Here is a 17,750-nt window from a genome sequence, read left to right on the forward strand (position 1 = left end):
GACTTTAACATCCCAGAGCTTCAATTTCCTCATCTGTAAAATGGGGAGAGTACCTACCTCAAAGGATTGCTACCAGAATTAAATGAGAATACATGTAAAATTCTTATAGCACAGTGCTACACACATAGAATCCACTAAACAAATATTGGCCATAATTGCTGGCTATCCTTGAATAAATTAATCTTGAGCAAAAGTAAGTTACAGGAAAATACAGTACTTGTATTTCATCAAGGTTTAATATGTGTAAAAGAATCGTTCTTGGGATCCCTGGGTGGCGCAGAGGTTTGGCGCCTGCCTTTGGCCCAGGGCGCGATCCTGGAGACCCTAGATCGAATCCCACGTCAGGCTCCCGGTGCATGGAGCCTGCTTCTCCCTCTGCCTGTGTCTCTGCCTCTCTCTCTCTCTCTCTCTCTCTCTGTGACTATCATAAATAAATAAAAATTAAAAAAAAAAAAAAGAATCGTTCTTTAGAGATACAAAAATGCATGAAGAGAATAAGAACATCCATGTGAAATACAAAGATCAACACAGAGGCACACTGGGGAGAGGGGAATATGATGAAGAACAGAGTACTACACAGGAGGCTTCAACCATATTGGTGATGCTTTATTTCTGACACTAGGTTGTGGGTAAATTGAGTATATATCATTATTCTCTCCATATACTTTATGTGTGAAGTGTTTCATATTAAAAATTAAATTCAAACATATCTTATATATGTAAGTGAATGCCATAGACCACATACATAATCTGGAAAACAAAACCTACTTGCTCTTATTACAATGTTGAGGATTTCTTTACTTTTTAAGAGTTTTTACTTGCCTTTCAAAATACTCAAAACCTGTAAGATTCCTTAAAATACAACCTTTTAGGGGCACTTGGGTGGCTCAGTCGGTTAAGCATCTACCTTCAACTCAGGTCATGATCCCAGGGTCCTGGAATAGAGACCCACATCAGGCTCCCTGCTCCTCAGGGAGCCTGCTTCTCCCTCTCCCACTCCCCCTGCTTGTGCTCTGTCAAATAAATAAATAAAATCTTAAAAAAAAAAATACAACAGCTTAAATATCTATTATTAGTAACAACTATCCTTTTAAAAAAAAATAAGGCATGAGTATGGTGTATACTGATGACTCAGCTAAACAGGACATAGCTGAGAATCCAAAACATATTTTTATAAACTTCATGAAGCATTACAGAGAGCATCACATCAACATACTAAAACATCTACTTTACTCTATTTGCAGGCTCCACTTTTTTTTTTTTTTTAAGATTTTATTATCTACTCATGAGAGACACACAGAGAGAAAGAGGCAGAGGGAGAAGCAGGCTCCACGCAGGGAGGGACTCAATCCTAGGTTTCCAGGATCACGCCCTGAGCAGAAGGCGGCACCAAAATGCTGAGCCACCTGGGCTGCCCTGCAGACTCTAATTTACAAATTAAAAAACTGGAGGGGAAATAACGGAGGGTGGGGACGAGGAGACAGGCTGTTTTAGGGAAGAACACTGACAGTCATCAAAATGTCATCTAACAATAAGAAACAGAATTAACAAAGCAAACAAAACCCATATATAGCAGAAACAAGTATACAAACAACATACCAGCAAGATTAATATATTCTACAGATTTGATATACAACACTGACCCTAGAGACAACAGTACTGTATCGTGCAACTAAAAATTTGTCAAGAGTAGAAATCTACTTGTATTCCTACCACAATTTTTAAAAGTTTGTGCCCTTTAAATCATAGATTTTTATTTTATAAAAATGTTTAAATGATTAATCAAAAAGAAAACAATCAAATCACTGATAATCTCTACCTTTGAGTTCCATAATCTTAAATTATAATTTTTTTTTTACAAATCCAAAATTAAAGTCTTTATCTTAAATACACACACAGAGCATAGTAACCTGAGCTTATTTAGTGTACTAGCAAAAAGCATTTGACACTCCCTAAAATCTTAAGAGTTTTAAACAACAAAGAGTACCATAATTAGTTTTTATAAGACCCTGATTACCAAGAAATGGTTCCAGAACATCAACATTTAACATTTAATGCAAAGGATAGAAAACCCTGAATATAAAATTGTACCCTAACATCAAACTACATACATTTTGTGCATTCCTGCATTTATGTATATATTATATATAATTTATAATCCAATCCATAATGCATTTACAATCCAATTATAGGCATTTTATAAATACTGTGCATACCTCAATAAGGCGGTTTTTAAAAATTAAAATGACAATTACATGAAAACAAAAACTGTACTTATGGAACAACCAATTTCTAAAAATTACATAGTTCAGAAACTGTTTGCTCTTATTAATTACCTGACCCATCCAAGTCTGAGAAAGATATGTTCAAGTCTACCACTATAGGGATGCCTAAGTGGCTCAGTCAGTTAAGCATCTGCCTTCAGCCCTGGTCATGGTCCTAAGGTCCTGGGATCAAGCCCTACGTCCAGCTCCCTGCTCAATGGGGAGCCCGCTTCTCCCTCTCCCTCTGCCCCACCCCCGCTCGCACACTCTCCCAAGCCCTCTTAATTAAATAAATAAAATCTTCAAAAAAAAAATAAATAAATAAGGGTTCCTTGGTGGCTCAGTCAGTTAAGCGTCTGCCTTCAGCTCAGGTCACAATCTCAGGTCCTGGGATCGAGCCTCGCACGGGGCTCCCTGCTCAGTGGGGAGTCTGCTTCTCCCTCTCCCTCTGCCCCCCGGGCCCTGTCGTGCTCTCTCCCTCTGTCAAATAAGCAAATCTTTTTTTTAAAAAATTTTTAATTAAAAAAATAAAGCCTACTACTACAATTGTGGTTCTGTCCATTTCTCCTTTTATATTTATTCACATTCAGCATTTCAATAGTTTTATTCAATCCCTAAGTGTCCCTGTTTTATTTTTTTTTTAAAGCTCTGGGTTTATTTATTTATTTTTTAAATATTTTATTTATTCATGAGAGACACACACACACACACAGAGGCAGAGACAGGCAGAGGGAGAAGCAGGCTCCACGGAAGGAGCCCGATGTGGGACTCGATCCCGGGTCTCCAGGATCACACCCTGGGCTGCAGGCAGCGCTAAACTGCTGCGCCACCAGGGCTGCCTGCCCCCTCTGTTTTATATTTACATGGCTTGTACACTTCATAAAAAGAAGACATCCTTTTTTGTCCCAAAATACTTACTAGGGCAAGGATGGAAAAGGAATACAGAACCATTAAAATTTTGACTTGTTAAGATACAGAGATTATGGATAAGTGTATTTATTTCATCAATGGTTATCTGATAAATAATCCTGATCAGTTAAAGAGATGTGTGTGGTACCTGAGTGGGTCAGTTGGTTGTGTCCAACTCTTTTGAAAGTTTTTATTTATTTGAGAGAGAGAGAGAGACAGCAGAAGAGCACAAGCAGGGGAGCAGCAGAGGAAAAGGGAGGAGAAGAAGCAGGCTCCGCATAGAGCAGGGAGCCCAATGTAGGGCTGATACCAGGACTCTGGGATCATGACCTGAGCCAAAGGCAAACACCCAACCTACTGAGCCACCCAGGTACCACACCAATCTCTTTGATAAAGATTTTCCTCATACTGCAGTACTAATCTCAGGCCATGAATTACCTTTTTTTTTTTTCTTAGAAATGTGTATTTTTCCCACTCAAATATAAACTCCTAAAGGCCAGATCCTTGTTAGTCTTATTACTCTTGTATTCCCCTTATGTAAGGCTAGGAACTTGATAAATACTGTATTTAACTGAATTCTAAATGCTAGAAGAGTTTTAGATAAAATACCCTTGTCCTTTCCAAAGCAAACAAAGTAAAGGCGCACTGGCTACTTACCAACGGCCATGGGAAAGGCATCAGGCCTCAATCCAGTCCTAGATTCTACCCTGCTCAGTTAACTTTCTACTATTGAGCTCATACTACCTGGATGTGAGCTCTGAACCACTGACAGCCCAGTTAAGAACATATAACCAAAAAGCTGGGGCTCTTGCTGTATGATGTCCTTCCTCCCCTAAACCTGAAGCTATGTGAGATCTAATCTAAAAAGAAACCCTAAATTAAAAGCAATTTCTCAATATTAAAATTTCCTCCTTTTCTATCACAAAATCTATACTTGAAGTGTTTCTTGCTAAACAATGAGATTCAAGAAACTAGATTTCAATTAACTTTGCCAGTGATTACTGTCTAACATCCAGTCACAGATGTAAGTATGGCTAAGAACACTCAAGGGACGTAAGTTAACACTAGGCAAACCCTCCAAAAGAAGTTACTGCACTCTCTCACCCACATTCTCCACAAGGCCATTTTTTTTTTCAAATTAATAACAGCAGTGCCTTTATTTTGTAAAAGATCTTATTTGTTCATATAGAGGAAAGGAGAGGGACAAACAGACTCCCAGCTGAGCACAAAGCCAGGTGCAGGGCGCAGGGCTTGATAGCACGACTCTTGAGACCATGACCTGAGCCAAAATCAAGAGTCAGAGGCTTAACCGACTGAGCCACCCAGGCTCCCCTCTCCACATGGCCATATTTTTTAGATTATGCTCCATACAGAAGCCCTATTTCAGATTTTTATTCCATGTATCTGAATTGCTTTAATGCATTTACAACTTACAAAACACTAAAACCGAAAGAGTAAAGCTTACACCAAACTGACCCACAGTATTAAAAGCTTTGATCAGACCTTTACTTTCCAATATATCTTATAGATACCAGCTGTCATTAATCTGACTTAGGTTCTTTTCACCGTCTTTGTGGATTTTTTTCTTTTTTTGGGGGGAGGGGGGCAGTACACATGTATCTTCCCTGTATGAAGAAATGTGCTTAGAGAAGGGAAATGTTCTACAGAGTGAAGAAAAAGGGAGAGTGCTGTTAATACATCACTGTTTGAAAAAGAGAGATTAAATCTGAGGATAAGTATTTTGGTCACTGCAGAGGTAAACACCATTGTGGAACAGGGATAGTTCTTTCATCAGGGCCTACAGAAATGAATCATTCAAGACCATTCAACTTTATATGCTGTGGCTTCAGGCTCATAATCCAACTTTGTCATTATCAATTGTCTTCCCAAGTATCTTGTCTCCCAAATTCCTCCACACAAGGAAAGAGGTGACCTGGAAATCAGACAGGTAATTCAGAAGAAAAGCATAGCCCCTTGGAAATTACAACACTGTTATTCTAGTTCACACATCAGTGAGTTTGATTAGGCTAAATCATCCCTAGATGTAATACTAAAATGGAATTTTTCCATCTCCAAGGCTAAGCAACAGGCTGTGAAATGTGTGACCACATCAAGATACCACCACACCCTGTCTAGGCAGCCAGCTGGCATTCTTCTAAGAAGTCTTAAGCTCAATTCTCCCTAAAATGCGAGGGTAATTACAAGAATCTTCTTTTAAAAGTATCCATAACCAAAATTCACTGAAACTGAGAATTAAAAAAAAAAAAAAAAAAAAAACAGATGTATATAAATGCAAATATGCCTTCTGAACAGTTCAATGGCATAAAGATGCAGAATATAAAGGCCAAATAAGGGGTGCCTGAGTGGTTCAGTCGGTTAGGTGGCTGACTCTTAATTTCAGTTCACCAGTCGGTTAGGTGGCTGACTCTTAATTTCAGTTCACGTCATGATCTCAGGGTCCTGGGATCACACTTTACATCAGGCTCCACACTCAGCAGGGAGTTTACTTGAGAATTCTCTCTCTCCCTCTCCCTCCGCTCCTCCTCCTCTCACGTGTGTGCAATCTAAATAATTTTTTTTAAAAATGCCAAATAAACAAGGATAAACACAATCAGTATCTAATTTGACACTAATAAAAAGCAATATTCCACTCTCATCCCTAATACTATTAGCAAAAACGTCCTAAGGAGCCCACAATTATGAACAATTGTAACAAAATTTTCAAAACAAAAATTTTGTTTTTAAAGCTATGCCCCAAAGGATATAACAAATAAATGTTAAGGGAGATAGACTATCTGTGCCTTGTATAAATACAGATGCCTTTTAAAGTTCTATATATTTTCTGCTACCTTTTAAGTAGCAAACATTTATTTGAGCTATAAATCTTGATTTAAAAATTCAAAAAAGGTAATATAATTCAATAATGGATTAGAAAGGAAAACTATGAACTTTCCAAATAACAAGACAGCATTCATCCTGAAAGGACACTTTTACCTAATGGCATTTTCTCCAGGATGACATTAGAAAGTTTATTAGAAAGTTACAAGAAAATGATTTCATATTAAGATAATAAAGTTTCCCTAGCATATTCTTCATAAATCCAAGTTATGTTAGTTCTGGATACCAAGAAAGGAAGGGAGGGGGATCAGGTCCAAAATTAAATATCCATTTTTTTTAATTTAATTTTATTTATTTATTCATGAGAGACACACAGAGAGAGGCAGAGACATAGGCAGAGGGAGAAGCAGGCTCCCTGCAGAGAGCCTGATGTGGGACTCGATCCCAAGACTCCAGGATCACACCCTGAGCCAAAGGCAGATGCTCAACTGCTGAGCCACCCAGGCATCCCTAAAGATCCATTTTTAACCCACGTTTCTGACATCAGTTAGAAATAGAGGAGGAAGGGCCACAGGTCTCAGTCCATTAAGCATCGAACTCTTGATTTCAGATCAGCTCATGATCTCGGGGTTGTGAGGTCAAGCCCCATGTTGGGCTCCACACTGGGCAGGAGTCTGCATAAGATTCTCTCCGAAAGAAGAGAGAGAGAGGGAGGGAGAAAGAGGGGAAGTGAGGAGCTGAGGGAGAGAGGGAAAAAGAGAAAGAAAGAAATTAAGAAGAAAGAAAAAAGAAAGAAGAAATAGGGGCACCTGGGTGGGGCTCAGTGGCTGAACGGCTGCCTTCAGCTCAGGGTGTGATCTCGGAGTCCTGGGATTGAGTCCCACATTAGGGTCCCCAAGAGGAGCCTGCTTCTCCCTCTGCCTCTCTGTGTGTCTCTTATGCATAAGTAAAATCTTGAAAAGAAAGAAGAAATAGAGGAGGAAAAGTCCCATTTACAATAGTATCAAAAACTATAAAATACCTAGGAAGGCCTAAGAATTACATGAAAACTATTAAATTTATGAAACTTTTATTGAAGGACTTAAAACTGAAAAAGGACCTGAATAAATGGAAATTAATCATAAGGAAAAATTAAGATAATTAAAAATATCAGGCCTCTCAAAATTAATATATGAATGTAGTGCAATTCCAAACAGTGGGCTTTTTCTGAGGTTTTCTGAACCCAATAGAATTATTTTCAATCAGGCAGCTCAGGTGGCTCAGCAGGCTCAGCAGTTTAACACCACCTTTGGCCCAGGGTGTGATCCTCGAGACCCGGGACTTGAGTCCCACGTCGGGCTCACTGCATGGAGCCTGCTTCTCTCTCTGCCTGTGTCTCTGCCTCTCTCTCTCTCTCTGTGTGCCTCTCATGAATAAATTTAAAAAAAAAAAGAATTATTTTCAATCAATAGATATAAAAATGAATGTTTAAGACCGTCAAGAAAATGAAAAATGGCAGTGATAGGAGCTTTTCTTAACAGAGTGCAACTTTTTACAAAGTTATCACACTCAAAAAAGTAAAATAATAGTACAGAGAAAAAAAGAACCAGAAATGGAGCAAACATATATGGAAACAACATATAAGATGGCATTTAATTGGGGCACCTCATTGGCTCAGTCAATTAAGCATCTGCCTTTGGCTCAGGTCATCATCTCAAGATCCTGGGGTCAAGCCCCCACATCAAGCTCCCTGCTCAGTGGGAAGTCTGCTTGTGCCTCTCCTGCTACCCCTCTTTCTGTATATGCTATCTCTATCTCTCAGATAAATATTGTTTTTAAAAGACGGCCTTTAATTCACTGAGGAAAGGAAGATTTGTTTAATCCTCATGTAGCTGGCTCTCTCTACAAAGCAAAACCATAAAAGACCCACTGCTTTTTATCATATAAAAGTTAATTTCAGATGAATAAATACAGGTGTCATACAACAAAGAATATACCAAAAGGTGTTCCTAGAAGATAAAGGAGACAAACCACGTAAAAGAAAAATGAACTAAGGACATGAACAGAAGATTTTCTTTTTTTTTTTTAATTTTTATTTATTTATGATAGTCACAGAGAGAGAAAGAGAAAGAGGCAGAGACACAGGCAGAGGGAGAAGCAGGCTCCATGCACCGGGAGCCCGACGTGGGATTCGATCCCGGGTCTCCAGAATCGCGCCCTGGGCCAAAGGCAGGCACCAAACCGCTGCGCCACCCAGGGATCCCGAACAGAAGATTTTCAATAAAGGAAATCCAAACAGCAAAAACCACAATAAAAAAGGCTAGCTCCAATAATGGCCAGGAAAATTAAGACAAACTGAAAGAGGATTCATCATCTAGCAGACCACTAAAAATTATTTACATCTAATGATATGATGATACAGAAAACCCACTATTAGTGGAGGTGGACACTACTTAAAGTAGGTGACAACCTACTTAAAGAATAATATGGCAATAAAAACATTTCAGGGAAAAAAAAAAAAAACATTTCAGGGACACCTGAGTGGGTCAGCATCTGCCTTCAGCTCAGGGCATTATCCTGGAGCCCTGGGATCGAGTCCCGCATCAGGCTCCCCACATGGAGCCTGCTTCTCCCTCAGCCTATGTCTCTGCTTCTCTCTCTTGGTCTTAAAAATAAAAATAAAATAAAATCTTTAAAAAAAAAAATTTCAAGTATATTTCCTTTAACCCAGAAATCCCACCCACTTTGGAGAATCTAATATGTAGAAATTAAAAAGCAGCAAATAAGGTAACATGTACAAGGATGTTTACTGTATCACTGTTTATATTAACAAAATCTTAAAACAATCTAAATGTTCATAAGAAAGTAACTGAATAGGAGCCCCTGGGGGGCTCAGTCAGTTAAGTCTCAGAATCCTTTTCAGTGCAGATCATGATCCCAGGGTCCTGGGATCAAGTCCCACATTGGGCTCCACACTCATCTAGGAGTTTGCTTGAGAATTCTGTCTTCTGTCTTTCCTCCCCCTACCCCACTCCCCATACCTCCTCTCTAAAAATAAATAAATCTTTAAAAAAAAAAAAAGGAACTGAATAAATTACATATAGTACACATCCATGCTGAGACATAATAGAGATGTTTAAAAAACAAGATCTAATTATATTTACTGACCAGGATGTGTTAAGAAAAGCTTATTACAGAGGCGCCTGGGTGGCTCTGTTGGTTAAGCATCTGCCTTTGGCTCATCCTGGGATCGAGCCCCAAGTTCATCTCCCTGCTCAGCCGGGAGTCGCCTTCTCCTTCTCCCTCTGCCCCTCAACACCTCTCATGCTCTCTCAAATAAATAAAATATTTAAAAATAAATAAAAATAAATAAAAGCTTGTTACAAAGTAAAATAAGAAGTATGATCTCCCTTATGTATGTGCATATTTGTGTTACTATATACAACACTTGACCAAACATGGGAGAGAAACACTGAAGTATACCCATAACCTGGTAAAATGGCTAGGAAGTAACAATGAAGAGATTGAGAGAAATTAATAGCTCTAAATGTTTTTAGATTTTTTAGCACTATATAAAAGTTTATAATTCAAACAGGAGGAGAGAAAATAACAAATCATTGAACTGTATCAACCAATTTTCATTCACGGGGGGGGGGGGGGGGGGGAGACTGAAGTTCTCAACTTACTATCAGTTTCTTTACCATAATGAATTAGATATTCAAAAGAAAGGGATAGGGAAAAGAGTGATTTTTTTTTTTAATTTCTTTGCTGCCACTTGAAACTTTTGCAAAACAAAGAGTCCGAGTAAATCACAAAGAGAAAAAAGAATGATGCCAATTTCAAAGTTAAACATCTATAATATTTCCAAGGACAAAGACACAAGGTTTTATGTTTTCTAAATCTGAAAATAAACTTCCCTGACATCAACTCTGCACTTCACAAGTAAATGACTTGCAGTAGCTTGTCATAGCTCAAGATCCTGACTGCTATTGGCTCTGGTACCAACCAATTGTCATATACCTGAGTACCTGAATATTTTCCCCATATTATTTTCATTCATATCATCTATTCCATGGAGTAGATAAGGGCCAGGCACTGTGCTATGTACTACGGATGTCAAAATGAAATAGTCTTTATCCTCTGAAAGTTCAAGGAAAAGTAGACAATTCAAGTACTTTAAAGAAAATGGTACACCCCTTTGCCTGGGGGTGAAGAGGAAGGAAGAACATGTTCACTAGGTAGAAGGGAAAAAAGAAAAGCATTCCAGGTATAGGCAGAACAGGTACAAAGAAAATGAAAGAACATGAAGTATTGGAAAAACAGTAAAAAGTTTAGTGTGCATAGAGGCGCCTGGCTGGCTCCACAGAGCATGTGATTCTTGATCTTGAGGTTGTTGAGTTCAAGCCCTACACTGGGTGGAAAGCTTACTTTAAAATTTTTTTAAATAAATAAATTTCAGTGTATGTAAATAAAAATAACAACTAAAAGCTAGTAAGCTACTTCCTTATTCCGCTTTCTTAAATATTCAACACATTTATTCTGCTTTTGCCATGGGATGTTTCTAAAGAAAATAAAAAGCTCAACTTCCACTGGTAGAAACAAACACACGTTTAAAAACCAGCAGCCCCGATGGCCCAGCAGTTTGGCGCTGCCTTCATCCCGGAGTACGATCCTGGAGACCTGGGATCAAGTCCCACATCAGGCTTCTTGCATGGAGCCTGCTTCTCCCTCTGCCTGTGTCTGTCTGTCTGTCTCTCTCTCTCTGTCATGAATAAATAGAATCTTTAAAAATAAAAAATAAAAAAAATCACATATCCAGTGTACTATCTGGGAAAAAAAAGCTCTTCTCACAACAGCTTACCTTCAATAAATCATACCCAAAACCTAGTTTCTACAAAAACTTTATTGTCACTTAGTTTCTCTATTCATCTCAAACCAATATTTTCAGCATATTTTAAAAGGATCGTGTTTTCAAAAATTTCAAAAAGTGGGAAGGACACCAAATCCTTTGTGCAGACTTTAAAAAGGAATTTTTAAAAATTACTTCCCTTTTCTTCAGCTTAAAACAGAATAATTTCCCAATAGTGAGGTTTAGTAAATAGCTTCACTAAAATGAGCTGTAAAAATACTAATAGAATTCCTTTTGGGTTGTACAACTATATGATCATTTACTAAAGCTAGCTCTTTTAACCCAATAGTGTACATCATCTATTTTGTCGGTCTCATTTTTAACTCAAAGATTTATAAGAAAAGGGGAGTGCAAAGATTTTACAGCCTCAAAGATCTAAGATCATGTCATTCTAATGTTTGCTCTTCCCAGAAGTCCATAACATTAACCTCAAGGCCAAACAAGCTGAAAAGCCTACAATGCTCAGTAAAACATAATCACAATCAGCTCCAACAAGAAAGCTGGAGTGAGCAAAGCAACTACCTATCAGGTTACACTTTGCTGCACTGTATCAACAGAGAAAGGAGGTAAAAACTACTTGCCTTTAAAATGTCTTCATTTATTTATAAAGTACAAAAGTCACATATGTTTCCATCATCTTTTTAAAAACTATGATTTTTTCCTTTGAAATCTATTTTTCATTGACAACATTTATCCCTTATCTTCTCTCTCCAATTGTGAGTAAGCCAAAAAAACAAAACCTCCAAGTACCTAGTGAAAAAGCATTTCTCGTGTCAACCATATTATCTTAAACCTTGTCCTTTTTTACACATAAAAAGTGTTAGTTAATGCTGACTCAAATGTAAAGTTTTGTTGTTGTTTCTTTTACTTCTGGACTCTTCAAACTTTGAAAAGAGATTATTGTAGTAACCAAAACTCATGCCAAATTAAGTGTTTTGAAAAAAAAAATTAAGTATTTTGTGTTACTCCTTCAGTGAAGGGGGAAAAAAAACTTACATGTATTTTCAAGAGAGAAATGAATGCCTTCACGGATATAAAATTTTCTATACAAAAAAAGCAAATGGGAAAATCCTAATACTTTTTGAAAAGGTACAATTCTGAAAACCTAGAAGCCAAGAAATATGAGAGCTTAGACAAATCTATATGTTCTCTTAGTTTTAAAAATAATTGTTAAATCTTATCCTGCATGAAAGAAACTGAATAAAAATAACAGAGATGAAAATGCCAAAATCAAGAACTCTAAACAATTCATAAGGCTGAGAATTAATTAATTTTAAAGACCAAAAATAGCTAAACAAGTAGTTGCAGTTTACAGAAAGGGAAAGTAATAGTTTTTAGAGTCTCTGAAGTTAAATCCAAGAGTTTTAAAGTTCTATTAGTTAAGTCCTGCTTTATACACAAAAGTTTTAAATCCTCATCAAATGCAAGTAAGAGGATTAAGCATTTTGAAAATCTGTTTTGGTATGTAGTTTCCTATTCTTTTTTTTTTTAATTAAAAATAGTCTTTTGGAAAATATTCAACTTTTTCAGTATGTAAAGAGTTTTTATAAATCACAAAAAACTTGAGGGTGCCTGGGTAGCACAGCTGGTTGAGCTGAGCATCCAACTCTCGGTTTCAGCTCAGGTCGTGATCTCAGGGTTGTGAGTTCCAGCCCCAAGTTGGAGGTAGAGTTCACTAAAAAAATAAAATTAACTCTCAAATCTACAAGGAACAAGCAACTGCTCCCAGAAGAAAATGAATTGAGATTTCCTAAACAATAATGTTTCTTACAAGTATAATCCCACCACCTTAGACAAAATAGACATTCAAGTATGTGATTAATCAACAGTGCAATCAACAGCACTTTGCTTATAATTTGTAAGGCAAAAGGACACTCACCAATTGAATGTAAACCACTTAAGAATGAACAACGTTTAACTACCAATAATTATAATACAAAATGAATGAGTTGAGTAACACCTGATATTTCTTCCAATAACCTTTTAAAAAATTTAACTCAGAAAAAAATATATATAGCTCAGAAATGAACATTTCAATAACTACATGGGGATACTTGGTAAATGAGTTAGGTATCCTATACACGTTCAGGGGTTCGACAGTTCCTTCAAACCAAAAGAGAAATTCCCTATCTCAAGAGTAAATACACAAATACTAACATACTTTTGAAAAGACTCTTTAAAACAAACAACAAGAACACTATTTACAATGAAAACATTCAGTCTTCTATTGAAACATCATATGACCAGTACAGGAATTTATCTACCTGATAAGAACAATGCACTTAGACATGGCTTAGAAGTATTAAAAGGTTTGATTCAAGTTATGTTTTTTTTCATTTTCCTCTTCACTCCCTACATCGAGTCCATCAAGTTACAAATTTAAATTTCAGCAGTCCCTATAGACTGTAATCTTAAATTATTTGTCTCTCGCAGATTTTAAAACCCAGGCTGCGATGAAATAGAGGGGATTCGATCACACTCGCCTAACTTAAAATGTAGGAAATAATCCGTGAATTAATGTGAAATGCTTTTTACTCAAGCACGCTACACTGCAAACTTACTTTAAGAACAGCATAAAAGTGGTGAGATTATGGACACCTGGAGAGCCTATATTTTTAAGCCAAAAGGTTAAGGGTATAGTCTGACAAGTATTATGGGGAACAGTAGAAGCGAACATTTAAAATTCAACGAGCTCCCCCCCAAAAAAGAAAAAAATCCCACACACGAGGTCTACCTAAGTATTTTTAAGAATCAGCAAAGATCACTGCCGTACGAAACACCTGCAAGTTGAGATCACAAAGAAATCTTCCGTCCTCTCTTCTGTTAACTAATCGCGACAGGAGCCAAAAAAAAAAAAAGTTACTTCCCTTACTACGGAGGTCGGATTAAGATCCTTCCTTCTCAGGCAATTTCCCTGCCCCGGGACATACAACACCAAGACAAGTACAGAAGTGTCAATAAACACCCCCCCCCCCCAAAAAAAGCCAACTGTTCAGCACAGGAAGAGAATTCACAAATGAGAGAAACCTCTGACAGCCTTCTCCCTACCCCTCCCCAAAAGCCATTCAATCAGCTTTAAAACTGCTCAAGTGTGCTCCGAGCGAACGGCCCGATGGACCGCCTTCATCAAACCCTAACAAGGAAACAGAAGCAATCGTCCCGACTCGTCCAGACAGTCGAGAAGATAGAATTAGTAGGAACTGACGTCCGCAGGGTCAGGGCTTTGCGAGAAGGCTAAGCAGTGGGACTCGCGGGTGAGTTCGGGAGTTGGGGAGGGACCCTGAAAATCGGGAAAGAAGTTGGTGGGAAGGTTAGGGAGAGGCGAGGCCGACGTCCGGTTCCGAGGGGCCGGCACTGCGGGGCAGACAGCGACTAACGGAGCCTCTGAAAGACCTTTGGAGAGTTCTACGAAAGACCTGACCCGAGTGCAAGACACGAGAACGCTGATACGTAGCTCGGAGACGACACGCGGGGGTGGGACCCGCCCCGCTAACCCCGGGCTCCCTGAACGCCCTCAAGAGAGGATCGAAGCCCGAGAAAGTCGATGGGTCCAGAGGAGGCCCGCACCGGCCGGGCAGCGCCACGACTCCGAACGCAGCCGCGCGGGGAGCCTCCGGGTCCGAGGCCTCGGGTCGGCCCTCAAGAAGTCGGAGCAGCCCCTGGGACTCCGCGCCCCTCCTGGGCCAGCCTCTGTCCTCTCTTCTCGCCCCCTGAAGCCGAGGACCGGACCCCCGGTGTTGACAGGAAGCTTCCGGCCGAGCGCTCCCAGCAGGCGCGGGGCAAAAGAAGCAATATGTTCGTAGCGCCGCGAGTGACACTCACCGGCCCGAAACCTCGAATGAAACCAGCAGCTCCGGGGGCGGCGGCAGCAGTGGCAGCAGGAACCGAACATCCAAAATGGCGGCTCCCTCGGCCTCACCACCGCTACTGCAGGCGGAAGGATCCTCTTAGGAAGCGGGGAGTTTCTAACTAACTTCACGCAGTACTGCAGAAACTTGGGTCTCTATCCCCCTCTCCTTGTCGATTCCGTGTTCCCTAGCTGCAACTTCTTCTACCTCCCCTCTCCTATTAACCAAGAACTCGGACCCCGCCGAGGACTATTTGCCAAGGAGGAGGTGACTGCTCCTAGCAGAGCGACGCAAAGCGTAGCAAGGTACGGGGCGGTCACTGATGACGAGAGACGCTGCTGCCGAGTCACCGCTGCGAAGAGTCTGAGCGAGAAAGATCCGGCTGACCCTGGAAGGCCTCCGAACATTGGTTCCGCTGGCGGGGGGAGGAGCAGGCCGAGCTACCAGGAAGCGGCGGGGGCCACCGAAAGGGGGCGGGACTACCGCGGAGGAAGTGGGCGGGGCGAGGCGAGGCAGGTGGGGGGCGGGGACTTAATACACAAATAGCCCAAACTGCTGCCTCCGGTGTTTTCAGACCTCACCTTTCTAACTTCAGGGACACGCCCCACGTGGTATTGGCTTCCATACTTGTGTGGTATCTCTGCAAAGTATCTTATAAAAAGAGCTAGAGGATGATACAGAAGAATGGATTCCAGACCCAGTACCAGCCCTCAACCTCCTGTATTGGACAAGTCATTGAATCTCTCGGGACTTCAGCTTCCTCGTACGTAAACACAAAGGACTTGGACTAGTGATCGTTGTTAGAACCCTTCCAGACTGGGCTTTTCTCACTGTGTCTCCATCAGCTAAGGACCTGAGCCAGAGAGAGTCTACCCAGACCGTTCCTGGCTTGAAAAATAATTACTAACACCTGACACAAGTATGTTCCACGTGAACTTGATTATCTTAGCCCACTGAAGGGAAAGGTGACTTACCTAAACTAAAATCCTTCAGGTAGATTGGCAGTAAAGTTGTCCTGGAAGTGAATAAAGCACAGCACCTGGCTAGATGCCAAAAAGAACCCGACTAACCATAAATCTGGAGTTTAGGACCTGTCAGAGACAGGAGGTTGCCCTCTCTTCCTTCGACAAGCCCTTTCATGCAGAGATTTCAAAACATTTTCCAGAAATTGAACTGAGGAGGTCCGCCTGTACAGTTTTACTCCTTAACTACTAGGATTTAAAAAGTGACTGGAAACAAAGCCCTGGGGGCGTGATGGTAGTAATTATCACTTTTTTATTATCAAATATTCATATCATACTTTTTATAAAAGCATCTTCCTTGTGTAATCTAATTTGACCCTCCCACCAATTCTTGTTTGACTCAGACTAAACAAGCATAACGAACTTAGTTTCACAAGTAAGGAGATTGAGAGTCACAAACTATTGCTTACTGCAAGACCCTCCTTCTCCCCTCCCACATTGGGATTCTGCTGTTCAGTGCCACCTCCTGAATTAGAAAAGGTACACACCTACCCACCCACCCTCACACTCACACTCAGGGGGGAATCAGCCCAGATGGAAATGATCTGAGGAACAGAATGCTTATGGAATTCAGTTGCCTCCTACCCTGTAGTGCACTACTGTCCAATGCAGCCTTGGATCACGCAACTACTAAGCAGTAGCATAGAACTAGAACATGATGGGACACCTGGGAGGTTCAGTGGTTGAGCATCTGCCATTGGCTCAGATGGTGATCCTGGGGTCCTGGGATTGAGTCCTACATCCCGCTGCCTGCATGGAGCCTGCTTCTCCCTCTGCCTATGTCTCTGCCTCTCTCTCTGTCTCTCATGAATAAATAAATAAAATCTTTAAAATAAAAAAAAAAAAAAAACAAGAACATGGGCAGCCCTGGTGGCGCAGCGGTTTGGCGCCGCCTGTAGCCTGGGGTGTGATCCTGGAGACCCGGGATCGAGTCCCACGTCGGGCTCCCTGCATGGAGCCTGCTTCTCCCTCTGCCTGTGTCTCTGCCTCTCTCTCTCTCTCTCTTTCTCTCATGAATAAATTAAAAATCTTAAAAAAAAAAAAAAACAGCTTGGGGCTCCCATGAGAATAAGGAGTTTGCAGGTTGCAAAGTAGTTGAAATATTTTGTTTGCAACATCACAGAAATTTGCTCAGAGGTTTAATTCGTGTTTGCCACTGCAAACCACAAAAGAAAAATTATCTTCTTAAGAAAGAGGAAGGAACTTTTCTAGTACCATGCCAAGTCATATATCTCTCCTTCATGTATCTTTTTAATTATGTTTATAATTACCAAACTCCAATGCATCTAAAAAATTAAAGCAATTGACCCAGTATATTAGCATGGTCACCATTATCCTAAGAGCTTTGGTTTCTGTGGTTAGCCATTAAAGTTAGGGAAGACTTACTACGCATCTAGTTAAGCATAATTCTTACTATCAGATAAATTACAGCACATCAATAAAATAGAATGCTATGCTGCCAATAAAACTGAAGCTATAGCTCTATTTTATTATCATATGACATATTAGTAAAAACATTTGTATTATATATTATATTTCATATAATTATATATTATAATAATGTAAATTTATTTTTTTAATATTTATTTATGATAGGCACACAGTGAGAGAGAGGCAGAGACACAGGCAGAGGGAGAAGCAGGCTCCATGCACCGGGAGCCCGACGTGGGATTCGATCCCGGGTCTCCAGGATCGCGGCCTGGGACAAAGGCAGGCGCTAAACCGCTGCGCCACCCAGGGATCCCTAAATTTATTTTTATTATGATATAAACATTTCAATATTTGTATTATATTTAATATTATATTATTATTTGTATTTTATATTTAATATTATAATATATGATACAATATAATAAATTATAATAGTACAATATTTTAAATTTATTTTACATTATATTATATATTATATATAAATATATAATAATATTGTAAAAAGTGTATATAGGCGTGCCTGGGTCAGTTAAGCTTCTGCCTTTGGCTC

At 39.7% G+C, this 17,750-nt stretch overlaps 1 protein-coding gene across 1 annotated transcript in view; it reads right to left on the minus strand.

Annotated features, from left to right (window-relative positions):
• AP1G1 (adaptor related protein complex 1 subunit gamma 1) overlaps positions 1-14,863 on the minus strand; it is a 79,040-nt gene extending 64,177 nt beyond the window's left edge. Inside the window, exon 1 of the mRNA XM_025426741.3 lies at positions 14,722-14,863. The gene's annotated coding sequence lies outside the window, so the exon portion shown is untranslated. The remainder of the gene's footprint in view (positions 1-14,721) is intronic.
• Positions 14,864-17,750: the final 2,887 nt, after the last annotated feature.

This window comes from Canis lupus, chromosome 5, assembly GCF_003254725.2.
Source record: "Canis lupus dingo isolate Sandy chromosome 5, ASM325472v2, whole genome shotgun sequence".
Classification (NCBI taxonomy): Eukaryota; Metazoa; Chordata; class Mammalia; order Carnivora; family Canidae; genus Canis; species Canis lupus.